The sequence below is a fragment of the Bos grunniens genome, chromosome 8 (assembly GCF_055505025.1).
Source record: "Bos grunniens cultivar Pamir isolate PY7600 chromosome 8, Bosgru_T2T1.0, whole genome shotgun sequence".
Lineage (NCBI taxonomy): Eukaryota > Metazoa > Chordata > Mammalia > Artiodactyla > Bovidae > Bos > Bos grunniens.
The window spans coordinates 97,576,328-97,595,623 of NC_141172.1; the positions used below are offsets into that span (position 1 = coordinate 97,576,328).

The 19,296-nt window shown below is 39.3% G+C and overlaps 1 long non-coding RNA gene across 2 annotated transcripts in view; it reads right to left on the reverse strand.

The window, feature by feature from the left end:
- The window catches only part of LOC147367752 (uncharacterized), a 604,096-nt gene that overhangs the window by 156,064 nt on the left and 428,736 nt on the right, over window positions 1-19,296 (reverse strand). The window contains exons 5-7 of one of the 2 annotated variants that reach the window (XR_015132069.1): window positions 5,331-5,386; window positions 3,589-3,703; window positions 2,224-2,289 (exon numbers count right to left, since the gene is read on the reverse strand). This is a non-coding gene — a long non-coding RNA (uncharacterized LOC147367752). Of the gene's footprint in view, window positions 1-2,223; window positions 2,290-3,588; window positions 3,704-5,330; window positions 5,387-19,296 lie in introns of those variants that run through there. The other variant, XR_015132067.1, reaches the window with a different exon arrangement.

The following is a 19,296-nucleotide window of genomic DNA, read 5'->3' on the forward strand; positions in this document are numbered from 1 at the left end:
TAGATAGCTGATTGACCACCAGATAGTCATAGTCCCCCTTCCATCTTTATTCTTGGAAGGCACTTGCCCCTTGACATTGGGGTAGAGCCATATGAATAGTTTTTGGTAAAGGAATATAAGCATAAATGAAATGTCTCTCCTGAGTTTATGCTTTTAAGAAGCCAGTATGCCTTCTCTATTGAATCTTTCTTCATTGTCTGGCTGGAGACAGAGGACTCAGGGGACGGAGGATGGAAGAATCTGGTACCTAGAACCATCACACAGAGGATGGACAAATATGTTTCTACTGTTAAATAGAATGTCGGAGATTGTTAGTGTGAGAGATGGTTTAATGGCTGCAAATTCCTCCCTTTCCAGTTATCCACACTGTACCACAATATGACCTCGCTGTGCCTTCAGGGAGGAAAAACTATTTCCTCTCTACATTCTCTTCACTAACTAAAAGAAAACTCTGGAAACGAGTCGCCAGTCTAGGTTCTATGCACGATACTGGATGCTTGGGGCTGGTGCACTGGGACGAACCAGAGGGATGGTATGGGGAGGGAGGAGGGAGGAGGGTTCAGGATGGGGAACACATGTATACCTGTGGCGGATTCATTTTGATATATGGCAAAACCAATACAATATTGTAAAGTTAAAAAATAAAATAAAAAATAATAAAATAATAAAAAAATAAAATATAGAGTGAAGCAAAGTAAAAAAAGAAAAAAAAGAAAACTCTGTTTTTCCATACTCGACACCAGATGTGTGTGTTGTTTCCCACACAGAGCGACTCTCTAGTTCTCTGTGGACATCAGCTCTGTGTCGTATAACTCAGTTAAATTCTGACGCTCTACCTATAGTTGGCATCAGATCCCACAAGTTACGGGCTCAGCCCCAGAAGACTGCCTCCACTTGAGGCACGGATCACCAGGCCAGGTTGTCATTTGTGCTTGTGACTAACCAGCTATAAATCGAGGAGTCCCACGACCTCCTCCTTGGGTTCAATAATTTGTTAAAATGGCTTACAGAACTCAGGAAAACAGCTCTAGCTGCGGAGCACATATTGTGTCCCCTGTATTGGAAGGGGAATCCTTAACCACTGGACCACCAGGGGAGCCCAATAGTAATTTTTAAAAGAGAAGCTATATGTTGAAAATAACAATAATTGGGTTAAAATAAAAAATTATTATCAATAAAAATTGGACATGAGGACATGTGGGAAAAGATATACAAAACTATGTTAAATTTCTTATGTAATGGAAAAGAATATAGCTTAATTCTCAACATCAATAATAAAATAAAATAAATTCAAATATATTTTTAGTTATAGGGAAAAGTATAAGCCAAATAAAAAGATTACATTTTTTCTTTTATCAATGAGACTTTGAGCAATATTTCCCCAGTTCAGTGATTCTTAATAAATTAATATAGAGAATATAATTTAATAAATTATATAGAGACACATATATAATGAATATATATAATAAATTTAATAAATTATAAATTAAAATAAATAATAAATCTTAATAAATTATATAGAGACACATGTTCCATCATATGTACTTATTTATGTGTATGTATTATAGAATAGATGCTAACAGACTCATCAAAAGGATGAGATAAACCTAAAATTAATCCTAATTTAAAATAAATTTAATTGTGTTTATTAATAACAAAGCAACTTTTTTTCTTTCACTAAAATAATAATTTTTAATGGGAATCAATGATTAATATCCTCTCAATGTTTTTAAATAGCTTGGTTCCACCTCTTGCAATATGGCAATTCAAAGGTGTGATCCTGGGTCCATTTTTATTTCAAACTTGGTTTTAGTGACTGCAATAGCTGAATAATCCTTCACAGGCAGACAAATTCAAAGTGAAGAAGTATGTCATTGGCTACACTTGATAATCATGACGCTTATGTCCTATTCCCGCCACCAATTATGTAATTGTTATTGTTGAAATGTGGTAGTAAATTTCCACCTTCCATTGATATCCATTAACTGCTCTTGCAAAGGGAATTAGTCCCTGTTATATTTTTATGTTTCAACAAACAGGTTTAAAATTCTCCAAAACCTTTAAACAGAATAAAAATTCGATTTCAAGTTTTTGAAGTGTGTTGATATGAGAGATTATATTTTATAGGTGTAACATCTACATCGTTTTCAGCAATGTATCAGATAGCAGTGGAAACACACGGGGAAACATTCCCCAACATCCGTTCTGAAAATGCTCTCTCTTACCTCATAACGTGGCTAATGGTGAATTCCTGCCAGGAAAAGGGAAAGTATGAGCTTGGCTGGTCTTCTGTGGAGGCGGGGAGAGGGCTGTTGTTACTGTTCTCTTGTGTTTGCTTTTACATAATGGACATTACTTTTAGCCTGCTTTTTCCCCCTCAGGAATCATTTTAAGAACCTTGCCAATTCTGTGACATAGTTTAGATAAAAGTAAACAAAACAACCCTAAATTCACTTAACTGAGTACACTAAAATTCCAATGAGTCCAGGAAAGTGCGCAAAATGTTAAAGTGTCAGTGTTATTCACCCTGACTTCTAAAAGTCACTCTCTTCTACCTCAATTATTAGGATTAAACTGACTAAGTCTGCCTTCCATGTGGACCAGAACAAAATACAAAATTAACTCATATTAAATATTATTACAGCTTAATATCTTTCTTAATTTTTAAGTAAAAAATAAGATTTTCTTCAGAGTCTCCAATGAATGATTTTGTATACCACCTGGAGTATATGCATCCTACTTTGGAGAATAAAATAAATCAGTATGGATTCAGTATGGAAGTGTAACAGACTATCATTGAAGTGAGACCAAATATATCAATTGTGACAATAAATATAAATGGTCAGAAATCAAAACTTGTCTCCAACAGCTCTAAAACCAAAGTATTAAATTATTTTATGAAATTAAAAACACAAAGACAGGGAAAGGCACACTTTGATTTTAGCAGGCCCAAACAGAAAGAAATGAGGAGTCATAGTACTAATTTCAGACAAAAAAGAATATGCAGCAGGTAGCACTAAACAGGACAGGGAGTGTCCTTCCATACTGAGAAAAAGCACAGCCTACAGAGATCTCAAGAACAACAAATGCATATCTATTAGAAATACTATGCAAAATATACAGGAACACAACTATTAGAGACTGAAATGCCACTCCAGCTTTAGCCATTCAAGTTTATAAAAACCAGGGAAGAATATAAAAGATATGAATAATAAAGTTAAACTTAATATATATATACATGTATATATTAAATTTCAGGGGAAGAGAAAATACCTTCATCCAAGATCTTATTGAACATCTACACATATAGATCAGATATTTGGCTGCAAAAATAAAGCCAGATAAATTCCCAAATGTAGGAATTGCACAAGCCATATTCTCAGAGCACAGTGAAATTTAAATGAAGAAATTAATAACTTACATGGTCTCATTGGCCTTTTACTATAAGCTTTCCATCAAAACATCATAGAGATCACTCTGATCTAGGAATACATAAATTTATTGTGCTCTGAGAATATTCCTCTTCTATTAATTTTATGAAAAAAGGCTTTAGGAGAAGTAAATGGCAACCCACTCCAGTATTCCTACCTGGAAAAGTCCATGGACAGAGGAGCCTGGTGGGCTACAGTCCACAGGGTTACATGACTGAGCACGTGTGCATGAGGGTGGAGGGAGATGTGATGGTAGCAGTAAACTGGTAGAACTGAAAAAAAAAAAAAAAAAGCCTTTAATTCAAGGCTTAAACCCTTCATAATTGAAGAAATAGCATGTATATTGCAAGGAATTCTGACAATCAATAAAGGAATTTAAAAAAAGGAAAAAACCATCCATAACCACACTACCCAGGGATATTTTTGATTTCACCATTTCAGGCTTTTTCTGATATATATATACATTAACACACACAAGTATCCATATGCGTTTTTCCCCTCACCCCACAAAATAGGATTATATTGTAAGTTTATGAAAATATGATAACACTATACCTTTCTGAGTAACTAGCCACTTGAGCCAACCCATTCACCAAATAACCTTTGCTCTCATTCCTAATGGAAACCCTATTTTTATCATTTACTAAAATCGAGGATACTATCTGTATATCTGGCCCTATCCCTTCACCAACACTTTAAGTTATTCTGATTTAGGGGGGCTTCCCTGGTGGCTGAGAGGGTAAAGCATCTGCCTACAATGCTGGAGACCTGGGTTCGATCCCTGAATCGGGAAGATCCTCTGGAGAAGAAAACGGCAACCCACTCCAGTACTCTTGCCTGGAAAATCCCATGGACTAAGAAGCCTGGTAGGCTACAGTCCATGGGGTCGCAAAGAGTCGGACGCGACTGAGCAACTTCACTTCACTTCACTTCATACATTTGGTGTAAGTATGCCTTCATCAGTCCTCTTTTTCAAAGTATTCTGGATTCACTCTACCCTTATATTCTAGATGAAGTTGAATTTCATCAAACTATTTTAATTATTAAAATATTTCATTAAATTATTGTATTAAATTCTAAAAATTTCACTAGAATAGGGATTGGGTTGAATTTATGAATTGATATAGGGATAATTAACCTCTTCACACCAAAACAATTTTAATAACAAACAGTTTACATCTTCTAAAACTAAGGTTCAAAAGGCTTGGGAGCTCACAGAGGAAACACGTGGCAGAGTCAAGATTTATATCTGGACCTGTTCACTTGTCACCTAGGTGAATGCATAATTTATGAACATCAGTTTGAATTAAAATATACTCAAATATAATTTTAGAGATTAAATATTTTTTTTACCAACATGTTCACATTTCTGCCCGTTTTCCTAGCCAGTCCTTTTATATTTCATGGTACGCATTCCAAAAGCAACATGTAATCTTGATGTCAAAAAATTCTACAAGCAGTGGCAATGTCCTCTTTTCATAGCCTGACTATAAGCAGAGAGATCTCATTAAATGCTGACATTTATTTCTATTTACCAGTGCATCTAACCTAGAGACAATATGCAAATGCATATGAGTTTTTCTCCAGTTACATAAGATATGTTTAATAGAAAAATTTCCCTTGTGGTGATTTTTTTCAGTTTGTTGCAAAAGTCTTTGACAGTCTACCTTGTGCCAGCATTTATATAGGGCCTGGGGTGAAGAGCTGAATAAGACATGGTCTCTTGCCTCTAGAAACTAGCATTAAATGGTTAGATATATACAAATACTTCAAATACATTTGGCTATTCTTACATCCCATTTCTTAGAAATATGGACAAGGTTGAGGGAAGACTCATAGGAGGGATGAGCAGAGGACTCTCTGGAGCCAAAAGGGCCTTCACTGAGCATGTGATCTTACCGGGGTCTTGATGGATGAATAGGAGTTCATCACTGACCAATGGGAGGAAGGGAAATCTAGGAAGAGAGAAAAACAAGAAAAAGTTGTGAGGTCAGAAAAGCAGGCTGAGAAACTCTATGTGATTTCATACACCATTCAATACAGTTTCCATCCCCCCCAAAATGTCTTAGAACTTCAGTATATGAAGAGCTCATCAGACTCCTGTCACCCAGTCAGCCATTTCTTTTCTCAAGGTCACTTTACACCATCAATTATTCAAGTTTTATCTCTCTTCTGACTTGATACTTTCCTAATCTTCATCTTTTATGAATTTTGAGAATACCTTGAGAAGAAACATTTATAAAGACCTTCCAGTTTCTCTTCTGCTGAGATGAAAAATTGACTGAGTCTTAACCATTTGTACTAGCCAATTGATATGTATGGTTTCTGTTGCGTGGCTCAACATGCGCTTCATAAGATTAATAGTCCCTTCTATGTTGTTTGGGGCCCTATCTAATCCCCAACTCCCAGTGTTTCGTGAAGCTGAATGAAGGGCCTGGGTCTTTGCGTCATCTCTGCAGAGACAGAAGGTTGAAGAGAGTATCTGGACTTTGGAGGGTGAACTTAGATTCCACTCTCAGTGCTGCCGTCTGTCTGTCCTAGGAGTAGTCTTGGGCAACTCACTCATCTTTCTGAGCCTCAGTTTCTTCAGCTAGAAAGATAGACGCCCTTGGATTTACTTAATTGGGTTTCTGTGAGGAGCAACGATGAAGAATGTACATGAAAAGTCAGGATAAGCTCTCAACTTTTCAAGGAAAATCAAATCCTATTATCTTTGTGCCTGGTCCTGCGCTACAGGCTTTACATGCTTTTCCTCCTTCAATCTCCATCTACAGTTGAGGGAACAGCTCAGAGAAGTTGAATAGCTTGCCCAAATTCTTATATTTCATCTGTGTTACAGCAAAACTAAATTCTGTATCTCCCATCTCTTTAAGTATTAGCTTTTTCAGAAGGTGGGATTGAGCTGGATGATGAAGTGTATCTCTGAGACCAAACCAAAGGTGGAGGCTCTAAAGAGGTCTTATAATTATATACCATTACCAGACATTTAAAACTTCTGGCCAAATATCAACTATTTCCAACCATCCTTGGCTAAGGATTGTATCCATAGTTGTAAAATTCAAAGAAACTATCCTGTCTGAGAATCAGAACAAAGAAGGAATTCTACAAGTTTTTCCTGTAATTATATGTAAAAATGAGAACTTTATACTACTTAACTAGCATACCTTGCTCCTTTGAATACCCTTTTATTTCATGTTGAGTGGCTTGTATGCAAATTGCAATGTAAATTCTTTCTTCCCCAGCTTCTACAGTTTTCCATTTTGTAACTTATTTATTATTCCTTGAAATGTCGTAAGAACAGGTTAAATCCAAGCTCTTGTGGGGTTTGTGCCAAGATGAGATTTTTTAAAAATCATGTCTAAATTACTTCATGAAATAATGTTCCTGTCTGCCTCCAAGCTGCTGTCAAGGCCGAGGCCAAAAACTTGCTAAGAACAGAGCAAACTGAGCTAGGAGTCTCCAGGGAAAGGGTAGAGTAGAAACCAGCTCTAGGGAGAGCCCTCAGTAGATATCCTCTTATTTCATATTTTCCTCTAAATGGTGTAGATGTTACCTCTACAAAGTATATTTCCTAATCAGATTTGATTCTACAGGGATTGGAAGCCCCCTAAACCATGTGCCCTTGGCTCTCATCTGAACTCATACTATGATGAAAATGAAATATGAGGGGAACATCTGAGAAATCTTAGACTAAGTAACCTGACCCTTAATATAAAATTTTGTCATTCGTGTATTTAGCAAACATTCTCTGATGTGAATGTATATAAACATTCATATAATGCCTGTATATAAACATACATTAAAAACATCTTCCCTGCCCTGCAGAAAATCAATCTCTGATAGGAGTGATAACCATGAAAATAGATTATTACAGTACAAAGTGATAGGAAGTACTATTGTCCAAAGGTAGATTGTAATACCTTGAGGGCCAGTGGTATTCTATCCATTTAATTTTCATTTGTTTTATTCTTCATTCACTCAGCAAATCTTTACAAAGTAACCACCATTTGTGATGTGCTATTAATTGTTCAGGGGTACACAAAGATAAACTGGATAAAATAGTCTGCAAAAAATCCTGTGTCAATTTTATTAACTTACTAGAGAGACTTACTGGCACGCATGCTAGATATGTCCTCCCCCAACCCAAGACCTATTATCTATCTTTTCCTTCTGCTCTGTGACCCACAAAGTACACTCTTAGTTGACTTCAACACTGATTAACTTTCCTGCAAAATGTGTTTTGTATCGACAAACCACTCTATGCCATTTGAAGTCCTTGATCAGTAATCTTTATAGCACAGTGAAACCACACGTATTTGTGTGTTTTAATATTTACTTAAGTTATGCCCACATGGTCTTTGCCTTTGTTGTTGTTTACTTGCTCAGCCATGTCCAGCTCTTTGCGACCCCATGGACCGAAGCACATCAGGCTTCCCTGTCCTTCACTATCTCCCAGAGCTTACTCAAAATCATGTCCACTGAGTTGGTGATGCCATCCAACCATCTCATCCTCTATGGCTCCCTTCTCCTCCTGCCTTCAATTAGTCCCCAAATCAGGGTCTTTTCTAATGAGTCAGCTGTTCACTTCAGGTGGCCAAAGTATTGGAGTTTCAGCTTCAGCATCGGTCTTTCCAATAAATATTCAGGATTGTTTCTTTGGGATTGACTGGTTTGATCTCCTTGTAGTCCAAGGGACTCTCAAGAGTCTTCTCCAACACCACAGTTCAAAAGCATAAATTCTTTGGCACTCAGCCTTCTTTATGATCCAACTCTCACATCCATACATGACTCCTGGAAAAACTATAGCTTTGACTAGATGGACCTTTATCAACAAAGTAATGTTTCTGCTTTTTAATATGCTGTCTAGGTTGGTCATAGCTTTTCTTCTAAAGAGCAAGCGTCTTTTAATTTCACGGCTGCAGTCACTGTCCACAGTGATTTTGGAGCACAAGAAAATAGTCTCTCACTGTTGCCCTTGTTTCCCCATCTATTTGCCATGAAGTGATGGGACTGGATGCTATGATCTTTGTTTTTTGAATGTTGAGTTTTAAGCTGGCTTTATCACTCTCCTCTTTCACTTTCATCAAGAGGCTCTTTAGTTCCTCTTTACTTTCTGCCATAAGGGTGGTGTTATCTGCATATCTGATATTTCTCAGATTATTGATTCTCAGGTTATTGATACTTCTGGCAATCTTGATTCCAGCTTGTGCTTCATCCAGCCTGGCATTTTGCATGATGTACTCTGCATATAAGTTAAATAAGCAGGGTGACAATATACAGCCGTGATGTACTTCTTTCCCAATTTGGAACCAGTCTGTTGTTACATGTCTGTTTTTAACTGTTGCCTCTTGACCTACATACAGATTTCTCAGGAGGCAGGTAAAGTGGTCTGGTATTCCCATCTTTTTAAGAATTTTTCACAGTTTGTTGTGATCCACACAATCTTTTCTTTATACATCACAATAAAGACATTTTTCAATTTATTAGGTTTTTTCCCCTGATATCAAAATGTTCAAATGTATTAAAATGTTCAAACTATACCTGCTGCACAGTGATTTGTTGTTGTTACTTTTAAGGTTTTTCTATTGAGTGCATTTTTTTTTTAATCTGGATATATTTTTCAGATAATCTCTTTAAGGTAATAAAATCTTTTGTCATATTTTAATCAATAAAGTTTAACTCTACATATATTTGTTATCAATATTGCCTTACGTTCACTATCTCTACCTGCAATATTTAGTTGTGATTTGATTAAATGAAAGTCTCTCAGTTTTGTCTGACTCTACAGTCCATGGAATTCTCCAGGCCATAATACTGGAATGGGTAGCCTTTCCCTTCCCCAGGTCATCTTCCCAACTCAGGGATCAAACCTTGGTCTCCCGCACTGCAGGCAGAGTCTTTACCAGCTGAGCCACGAGAGAAACCCAAGAATACTGGAGTGGGTAGCCTATTTCTTCTCCAGCAGATCTTTCCAACCCAGGAATCAAACCAGGGTCTCCTGCATTGCAGGCAGAAAAATAAAATCAATGTTTTTTTAAGGCTTCTAAATTTCAGAAGAACTTTTAATTTTACCTCAATAGCATTAAAACAGCAATGTCAAAATGATGAGGTCAAAATATTTTGCTATACATTGTGTAGCTTCTTGGATTTACACATCTTTAAGAGCACTTAGCATAGTATGTTGAGATTCATGTTTGCCTTCCTCAGGAAAATGTGAGCTCCTTGAAGTATGAAATTAAGTATTATTCACCTCCAGGAAGCCAATGCCTTGCTCAGCCTGCTCCAAATGGTGTTGAGTAAATGTAGGTTGATTGTAGAGTCATAAATGTTTTGGTTTTCTTTATACACTCTTCTATATGTATGTATGTAGTTGTAGAGAACTAATCAGTACAGTGTTGCCAACATGCTCAGATGTAGGGAATCCTAAAGTCCCAGTGTCCCTTCACTTTGTTTAACTCTGTTCCTACTCTTGTCCCAATTGATGTTCATTTGTCCAAGCCCTAGCCGTCAAATGGAAACACTGGGCTTCACATACCAGACCTGACCTCAGGTCTACCACTCCTGGGGCTAGATCCTAGCCAGGCAGGATCTGCAACAGGAATCGAGAGCAAATGAGTTAAAGAGGAGGGGAGAAGAGGGAGCCAGGGAGGAAGGAAGGGAAGAAGTGCTGTGTTCGTGTATATTTATCATTCTGTTTACTAAAAGCTCCATGGAGGCAGCAAATTCATCTTTTATTCATTATTATGCATCCAAGAACACTGCCCAGAACACAGTGCCTGGAACTCCTAGAACACTGCCTGGTGCACAGTAGGTGCTCAATGAACGTTTTAATGAATGGGAGACCTGACAAAGGACACTCTGATTTACTGAGAACCACTATTTGACAAGTTTAGTGCTAATCACTTCACTCACGATCTCATTTTAAATGTGGTCCTCTAGCCATCTTGGTGAGGGAGGTGGTATCACACCTGTTTAATGAGAAAGACACAGAGACTTTACTACTACATACTGGCTGTTAGTAACTCTTCATAGATTAGGCCTCATGGAGTAAAAGATTTATCAGAGCAAAAGGTAACTTGGAGATGCTCTAACCCAACCTTCTTATTTTACTAATGCAGAAAATAACTCCTGGATAGTTGAAGCGACTTTGCCAAGGTCTCACAGGGGTTAGGGTTGGCAACTGACCCTGAACTCAGATGTCCCACCTTAGTCAGGGATCTCTCTGCTCTGCTTGGATGCCTCTTGCTTGTTCCTATCATTGCCATATGGAGAGAGGACAAGACACCATGAGCCATGAAGTTGTTCAACCCGAAAGAGCTAATTTCAGGTTTTCTTTAAATCACATTCCACAATCAGCCACCATACCCCCTCCTGACCCCCATCAACTCCATGACTTTGTCTACACTGGGTGGCCTTGTGTGCAGCTCTTGGCCCTGTTAGCCTCTAGCCTTGTATACAGCCCTAAAAACTGTGGAACTTTTGCACTTGGCAGAGGAAAATTCATCAAAGAACAGAACATACTCTTTTTCTTGTTTTAACTTGACTCCACTCTTCACCAAATACATTTTTTTTCTTTCCATGAAGTATAACTGAACAGTTTATGACAAGATTGAACACTGAAATCAGTGACATAACGATCTCTCTTTGTCCCTGTACCCTGATGGTTTTTCAAACAAGGTTCATGCAGATGGTAAAAAGCATGACTACACTATTAGATAATTCCTCAAGTTAGCTCTTTGCATCCATGCATGTTACAGACAGCAGAATCAACAAGAGGAATGGGGATCTGAAGCAAAGGAAGGGGAAATGCAAATATAAACCTGTGTTTCTAAAGGGCACGAGTTCTTGCTGTTTCAGAGGACTAGAGTCTGGATTCCTGAGGCGGGCATCAGACACTATCCACCTCATTTCCAGGGAACTCCCCTGCTTTGCATCAAAGTAAATACTTCCCTATTGCCCACACTTTGGACTCTTGTTGACTATGATGGCTACTCCATTTCTTCATCTCCCCTACAATAGTAGATATAATGGTCATCTGAGTTAAATTCATCCATTCCAGTCCATTTTAGTTCACTGATTCCTAAAATGTCAATGTTCATTCTTGCCATCTCCTGTTTGACCACTTACAATTTGCCTTGATTCATGGACCTGACATTCCAGGTTCCTATGCAGTATTGCTCTTTACAGCATCAGACTTTACTTCCGTCACCCATCACATCCACAACTGGGTGTTATTTTTGCTTTGGTTCCATCTCTTCATTCCTTCTGGAGTTATTTCTCCACTCTTCTCCAGTAGCATATTGGGCACCTAATGACCTGGGGAGTTCCTCCTTCAGTGTCATACCTTTGCCTTTTCACACTGTTCATAGAGTTCTCAAGGCAAAAATACTAAAGTGGTTTGCTATTCCATTCTCCAGAGGACCACGTTTTGTCAGAACTCTCCACCATGACCCATCCATCTTGGGTGGCCCTACATGGCATGGCTCATAACTTCATTGAGCTAGACAAGGCTGTGGTCCCTGTGATCAGTTTGGTTAGTTTTCTGTGATTGTGGTTTTCATTCTGTCTGCCCTCTGATGGAGAAGGATAAGAGGCTTGTGGAAGCTTCCTGATGGGAGAGACTGACTGAGGGATCTTGTTATGATGGGCGGGGCCATGCTCAGTAATCTTTAATCCAATTTTCTGTTGATGGGCAGGGCTGTGTTCTCTCCCAGTAGCTTGACCTGAGGCCAAATTATGGTGGAGGTAATGAAGATAATTGCAACCTCCTTCAAAAGGTCCCATGAACACACTGCTGCACTCAGTGCCTCCGATCCTGAAGCAGGTCACCATGGAACCACGCCTCTGCTGGAGACTCCTGAACACTCATGGGCGTGTCTGGGTCAGTTTCTTGTGGGGTCACTGCTCCTTTCTCCTGGGGCCTGGTGCACACAAGGTTTTGTTTGTACCTCCAAGAGTCTGTTTCCCCAGTCCTGTGTAAGTTCTGGTGGTTCTATAGTGGGGTTAATGGCAACCTCCTCCAAGAGGGCTTATGCCACACTCAGGTCTCAAAAATGGCAGAATGATCTCTATTCATTTCCAAGGCAAACCATTCAATATCACAGTAATCCAAATCTATGCCCTGACCAGCAACGCTGAAGAAGCCAAAGTTGAAGAGTTCTATGAAGAATTATAAGACCTTCTAGAACTAACACCAAAAAAAGATGTCCTCTTCTTTATAGGGGACTGGAATGTAAAAGTAGGAAGTCAAGAGATACCTGGAATAACTGGCAAATTTGGCCTGGGAGTACAAAACAAAGCAGGACAAAGGCTAACCCAGTTTCTCTGAGAGAACACACTGCTTGTAGCAAACACCCTTGTCCAACAACACGTGTAGAGAAGACGCTACACGTGGACATCACCAGATGGTCAATACTGAAATCAGATTGATCATATTCTTTGCAGACAAAGTTGGAGAAGCTCTATACAGTCAGCAAAAACAAGACCTGGAGCAGACTGTGGCTCAGATCATGACTCCTTATTGCCAAATTCAGACTTACATTGAAGAAATTAGGGGAAACCACTAGACCACTCAGGTATGACCAAAATCAAATCCCTTACGATTATACAGTGGAAGTCACAAATATTCAAGGGATTAGATCTGATAGAGTGCCTGAAGAACTATGGAGGTTCGAGACATTGTACAGGAGGCAGTGATCAAGACCATCCCCAAGAAAAAGAAATGCCAAAAGGTAAAATGGTTGTCTGATGAGGCCTTACAAATATCTGAGAAAAGAAAAGAAGCTAAAGACAAAGGAGAAAGGCAAAGCTATACCCATCTGAACACAGAGTTTCAAAGAATAGCAAGGAGAGATAAGAAAGCCTTCCTCAGTGATCAGTGCAAAGAAATAGAAGAAAACAATAGAATGGGAAACACTAGAGATCTCTTCAAGAAAATTAGAGATACCAAGGGAACATTTCATGTGTTGTGCAAAGATGGGCACAATAAAGGACAGAAATGGCATGGAACTAAGAGAAACAGAAGATACTAAGACGAAGTGGCAAGAATATACAGAAAAACTATACCAAAAAGTCTTCATGACCCAGATAATCACGATGGTGTGATCACTCACCTGGAGCTAGACATCCTGGAATGTGAAGTCAAGTGGGCCTTAAGAAGCGTTATTACGAACAAAGCTAGTGGACGTGATGGAATTCCAGTTGAGCTATTTCAAATCCTAAAAGATAATCCTGTGAAAGTGCTGCACTCAGTATGCGAACAAATCTGGAAAACTCAGCAGTGGCCATGGGACTGGAAAAGGTCAGTTTTCACTTCAATCCCAAAGAAAGGCAATGCCAAAGAATGCTCAAACTACCATACAGTTGCACTCATCTCACATGCTAGTAAAGTTATGCTCAAAATTCTCCAAGCCAGTCTTCAACAAAACTTGAACTGTGAACTTCCAGATGTTCAAGCTGGATTTAGAAAAGGCAGAGAAACCAGAGGCCAAATTTCCAATTGGCCAAATTTCTGTTGGATCATCAAAAAAGCAAAAGAGTTCCAGAAAACCATATACTTTTGCTTTATTGACTATGCCAAAGCCTTTGACTGTGTGGATCACAACAAACTGTGGAAAATTCTTAGAGAGATGGGAATACTAGACCACCTGACCTGCCTCCTGAGAAATCTGTATGCAGGTTAAGAAACAACTGTTAGAACTGACATGGAACAAGAGACTGGTTCCAAATAGAGAAAGGAGTACAGCAAGGCTCTATATTGTCACCCTGCTTATTTAACTTGTATGTAGAGTACATCTTGCGAAATGCCAGGCTGGATGAAGCACAAGGTGGAATCAAGATTGATGGGAGAAATACGAATAACCTCAGATATGCAGATGATACCAATCTTATGGCAGAAAGCAAGGAAGAAATAAAGAGCCTCTTAATGAAAGTGAAAGAGAGAGTGAAAATGTTAGCTTTAAATTCAACATTCAAAAAACTAAGATCATGGCATCCAGTCCCATCACTTCATGGCAAATAGATGGGGAAACAATGGAAATAATGACAGACTTTATTTGAGGGTGCTCCAAAGTCACTGTAGCCATGAAATTAAAAGATGCTTGCTCCTTGGAAGAAAAGCTATGATCAATCTAGACAGCATATTAAAAAGCAGAGACATTACTTTGCCAACAAAGGTCCTTCTAGTCAAAGCTATGGTTTTTCCAGTAGTTATGTATGAATGTGAGAGTTGGACTATAAAGACAGCTGAGCACCAAAGAATTGATGCTTTTAAACTGTGTTGTTACAGAAGACTCTTGAGAGTCCCTTGGACTGCAAGGAGCTCCAACCTGTCAATCCTAAAGGAGATCAGTCCTGAATACTCATTGGAAGGACTGATGCTGAAGCTGAAACTCCAATATTTTGGCCACCTGATGCAAAGAACCAACTCATTGGAAAAGACCCTGATGCTGGGAAAGATTGAAGGTGGGAGGAGAAGGGGACGACAGAGGTTGAGATGGTTGAATGGCATCACCAACGCAATGGACATGAGTTTCAATTGGCTCCAGGAGTTGGTGATGGACAGGGAAGACTGGCGTGCTGCAGTCCATGGGGTCGCAAAGAGTCGGACACAACTGAGCAACTGAACTGAACTGATTGCCCACACGTAATTGCTTCTGTATTGATCTAAGAAAGTGGGGTTATTTTTCATTCAGAACTGTATAGTTTGATTGTATTTATGATGCATGACATTAGCTAAGTGTTTTACTGAACAAAGGAGACAGTAAGTAAGATGCGACAGACACTGGTTTATGGTAAATGCACACTCACTTCATGTATTGGGTGAACTGTTGCAAGCATCTTTAAACCACTTTCCCTGCTTCCCTCTCACCTCCATAGCATCATCTATGATATACATCTTATAGAATATACTATGAGATTATCTGGAATATAATGTATTGAGAGTCCTTGGACAGCAAGGAAATAAACCAGTCTAGATAAAACCATCTAGAACATAAATCTCATCATGTCTTGCTTACAACACTCCCTTGCTTACAACTGTTTAATGTTACTTTAAACTTAGAATGAAATACCAACATCAACATGGTAGACAGACAGGTGCTTAAAAATCTGGTTTCAAACCAACCCGCCTGATGTTTCTTACCTCACACCAGATCATCTCTTCTCCAGCAATATTTGATGATTTGTTTCTCAGCAAGACAGCCTGTTACTTCACAAATAATACTCTTGTACCTTTTCTCTGCCTCACAATCTCTTAGTTATACTTCAAGACCCAGTATACAGGCCTCATCTCCTGAAAATCATCAAGACCTTTCCAGGCAGAGCAAATCATGCCTTTCTTTCATTAGAGCACTGATCACACTGAAATCTAGTTGTTGTTCAGTCACGAAGTCATATCTGACTCTTTGTCACCCCATGGCCTGCAGCATGCCAGGCTTCCCTGTTCTTCACTGTCTCTCAGAGTTTGCTGAAACTCATGTCCGTTGAGTCTATGATGCCATCCAACCATCTCATCTTCTGTCACCCCTTCTCCTCCTGCCTTTGGTCTTTCCCACCAACAGGGTCTTTTCCAGTGAGTCAGCTCTTTACATCTGGTGGCCAAAGCATTGGAGCTTCAGTTTCAGCATCAGTCCTTCCAATGAATATTCAGGGTTTATTTCTTTTAGGATTGGCTGGTTTGATTTCCTTGCTGTCCAAGGACTCTCAAGAGTCTTCTCCAGCACCACAATTCTAGTTATCTGATCCCTTATCACATCTACCCTACTGGACTGTGAGCTCTTCAAATCAGAAGACTATGTCTTGTTCTTATCAACCCAGTAGTTGGCACAGTACCTGGCAAAATAATGAGTCTACAAAAATGCTCATCAGATGAACATTTACTCTGTTCAAAGCACCAGGTTAAGTGCTATGAGGAATGCAAAGATAGATTACTCAAAGTCTGTTCTTTGATGGCACCCAGCTGGAATGAATTACATCTATGGTTCTTGTGTTTTCCACTTGGTCACTCTTCAGCACTCCTTGAGAATTTTTACTAATTGTCCTCTGTTATACAGTCATTAGGCAAAGCACTGCATGTCTTCCTTCCAACACAAAACCCCACCTTGATGCTGACTGAGTTTTCTCCATACGACTTTTCTGAAGCACATATATTCTCAGTTGAAACAAAATTAAATGTACACACTGATCAAAAGCTGAGAAAACATCTGAGGGTGGGTTTTAGGTGCATATGAATGACAAGACATGTCAAATGGGCAATGCTGACTTATGCAGGTGGTTATCACAGGATTATACTTTTTAACCTAGGAATGCATCCTATAGACTCTATAGTAAAGATGTTACTGAAAAGGTCTGAAGTATCAAGAACAAAGAAACAAGAAGATTGAGGAAGGCTGCACAGAGAAGAAAATGTCTGACCCTGATAGGAAAATGGAACTTTTAAATCCTATAAATAATTCATACATTTTATTTGAGTCACTTTTTGGAATACCAATAAGGTAATTATCAGAGTATTTCACCTGGAGCAATCTGGTAACTAAATGCATGCAAAACAAATGGAGAGTCAACCCAGAGATACAGTTAAATAGCATGTAAAAGAATCTTTTGAGCAGCTCAGGATTGGTCACAAAGGGTTTTATCTTAGAGTTGGGTTCTGCATTGGGTAAGATAAAAATCACACAAGATTGATTCCAATTGAGGGTGATAAAGATGATCAATAAAAAAATGTTTTCAGAGAAGAAAACATTTCCTCCCCCAAACCCATAATCTCAGTCTAAGCATGAGCAAAACATCAAAGTCACGCTAAAGTGAGGAGCATTCTACCTAACCAGTACTCCTCAGTTCAGTTCAGTTCAGACGCTCAGTCGTGTCTGACTCTTTGTGACCCCATGAATCACAGCACACCAGGCCTCCCTGTCCATCACCATCTCCCAGAGTTCACCCAAACTCATGTCCATCGAGTCGGTGATGCCATCCAGCCATCTCATCCTCTGTCGTCCCCTTCTCCTCCTGCCCCGATCCCTCCCAGCATCAGGGTCTTTTCCAATGAGTCAACTCTTCGCAGGAGGTGGCCAAAGTATTGGAGTTTCAGCTTTAGCATCATTCCTTCCAAAGAAATCCCAGGGCTGGTCTCCTTCAGAATGGACTGGTTGGATCTCCTCACAGTCCAAGGGACTTCCAAGAGTCTTCTCCAACACCACAGTTCAAAAGCATCAATTCTTTGGCACTCAGCTTTCTTCACAGTCCAACTCTCACTTCCATACATGACCACTGGAAAAACCATAGCCTTGACTAGACGGATCTTTGTTGGCAAAGTAATGTCTCTGCTTTTGAATATGCTATCTAGGTTGGTCATAACTTTCCTTCCAAGGAGTAAGTGTCTTTTAATTTCATGGCTGCAGTCACTATCTGCATTGATTTTGGAGCCCAGAAAAATAAAATCTGACACTGTTTCCACTGTTTCCCCATCTATTTCCCATGAAGTGATGGGACCAGATGCCATGATCTTCCTCAACCTGTCAACAAAAACAAGGGAAGTCAGAGAAACTGTTACATAGCAGAGGAGGCTAAGGAGACATGATCCCTAAATCTAACATGGGATCCTGGGACAGAACAAGGATCTTAGGCAAAACCTAGTGAAATCCAAATAAAGTGCAGAGCTTGGTTAATAGTGACATAGTAATTAATGGCTAACAGTAATGTACTGATGTTGGTTTCTTAGTTGTGACAAGTGTACCAGTGATGTAAGATGTTTACAATCAGAGAAACCAGATGAAGAGTTTATAGGAACTCTCTGTAATTTTTGCAACATCTCTGTAAATTTAAAACTATTGTAAAAATTTTTTTAAGTTTGTTAAAAACAAAAAACAAAAAAACTGCCTCAAGCCTTATTGAAATCGGCTCAGTTAGATAATCAACTTCCAGGAGACAGCTTTGCAAGGGATATAAGGCAGGCAGACAAATGTTGCCAATTCTGTTTTATGTAGAAGAAAGTGGAGGCTAGTAGAGTTTTAAGGTCAATCAACTATTAAAGTCCCAGGATGGGTTTGAACTTGTGATTTTCGGCTAGCCCATTAATATTTACCTCCCTTGCAAAACTGGGAAGGCAGCTTACATACCTATATCTTTTTGAATCCTCACAATGACAGCAAACACTGTAAAACCCATTTTGCAGACTAAGGAGGCTCAAAGAGGCTAAACATCTTGCTTACGGTCATATTATTAGGACTTGTTAAAGCCAAATTTTGTGCACAGGTTATGTATCTCCTGAGTTGTTTCCTGCTGCCTCCCTTCCTCCAGGCTGCCTCCCATGGAAAATAAACATAAATGCTCTGGAAACTGCCACCCCACTCTACGCTGCTTCCAGCATCAATGCCTGAGAGCCAACTAAACACATATGGGAAAGGGTCTCTCTCCACTTGCTGGGACTGAAAAAGCAGCTCCTCAATTGGGCACGGGGTACTTGAGCAGCCTTCCTGGGCACCAGGGATCTGCTCTTCCTGTGAGCTCTCATGTTCTTCTTTCTACGTCTTTGGGGGCTGCCCTGGGGAGTGCTCAGCCTGCCTTTTGGCAGCTCCACAGGCTCCTCCTTTCTGCAGCAGAGTGCTTTCTATCAGGGGTGTCCAGGGCAGGAGCCAGCGAGGCGTATTGGTAATGTGATGCGATAATAGTGTATCAAATTCAAAACACCATTTGTGCCAAAAGGAATTTAATTAAGCACAAAAGTGGGTTACTGCAATGAAATGCACCTGTGTTCTTTAAAGTCATGCGTGCCTTTGGGCATTTGGAAAATACCCTAAATGCATGTTATTGCAGGAATCTTGTTATCAGCCAGAAGGAAGGCTTTAGATCCTAGGTATATGGTTTGACA